Raw genomic sequence first — 1,459 nt, forward strand, 5'->3', positions numbered from 1 at the left:
TCAACGTAACCTTAAGCGTGCGGACCCTACGGGTTCGAGAACAATGTAGACATGACCGAGACACGTCTCCGGTCAATAACCAATAGCAGAACCTGGATGCTCATATTGTCTCCTACATATTCTACGAAGATCTTTTATCGGTCAGACCGCATAACAACATACGTTGTTCCCTTTGTCACCGGTATGTTACTTGCCCGAGATTCGATCGTCGGTATCCCATACCTAGTTCAATCTCGTTACCGGCAAGTCTCTTTACTCGTTCCGTAATACATCATCCCGCAACTAACTCATTAGTTGCAATGCTTGCAAGGCTTCAGTGATGTGCATTACCGAGAGGGCCCAGAGATACCTCTCCGACAATCGGAGTGACAAATCCTAATCTCGAAATACGCCAACCCAACATGTACCTTTGGAGACACTTGTAGAGCACCTTTATAATCACCCAGTTACATTGTGACGTTTGGTAGCACACAAAGTGTTCCTCCGGCAAACCGGAGTTGCATAATCTCATAGTCATAGGAACATGTATAAGTCATGAAGAAAGCAATAGCAACATACTAAACGATCGGGTGCTAAGCTAATGGAATGGTTCATGTCAATCAGATCATTCAACTAATGATGTGATCCCGTTAATCAAATGACAACTCTTTGTCCATGGTTAGGAAACATAACCATATTTGATTAACGAGCTACTCAAGTAGAGGCATACTAGTGACACTCTATTTGTCTATGTATTCACACATGTATTATGTTTCCGGTTAATACAATTCTAGCATGAATAATAAACTTTTATCATGATATAAGGAAATAAATAATAACTTTATTATTGCCTCTAGGGCATATTTCCTTCAATGAGTTGTACTAATATTCAGTTTGCAAAGACTGCCATTTCTCTGAAATGAAATCCAGTTAGGTATTTTGCAATATGCAATGTATCAGGTTTGAAGTGTCATTTTTTCAGCAACAAGATGTATTGTTGACAGTATAGCAAGAAGAACAACATGACGTATTTGCACTTCATTTTGGAAAGCCACACACATATATGATATTTTTGCCAGAAACCATAGCACATAATAACAAGTACTTACCATAGCACATGGTAACAAGTTCACATGGACACAGACATCCAAAATAACATCAGTTCACTAGTTCAGTACTACCAAAGCAAATTATAACTAGTTCAAAGGACCAAACACATGCAAAATAACACCACTTTAGTACTTTTTGGTACTTCCGCAGAACTTCAGTAGTTCCAAGAAGCATTGAAATAAACTGAGAAGCCCCATGTGGCTCTCCCTCTCTTTGCTCCTTTGCCTCTGCCAGCAGATGTACTCCCTCCAGGTGCATCATTTGTAGCTGTGCCTCTCCCTCTCTTTGGTCCTCTGCCTCTGCCAACATTTGCACTCCCTCCAGGTGCATCATTTCCAGTTGTGTGTCTTGCAACTCTAGGTGGTTTGAA

Source organism: Triticum dicoccoides, chromosome 5A, assembly GCF_002162155.2.
Source record: "Triticum dicoccoides isolate Atlit2015 ecotype Zavitan chromosome 5A, WEW_v2.0, whole genome shotgun sequence".
NCBI lineage: Eukaryota > Viridiplantae > Streptophyta > Magnoliopsida > Poales > Poaceae > Triticum > Triticum dicoccoides.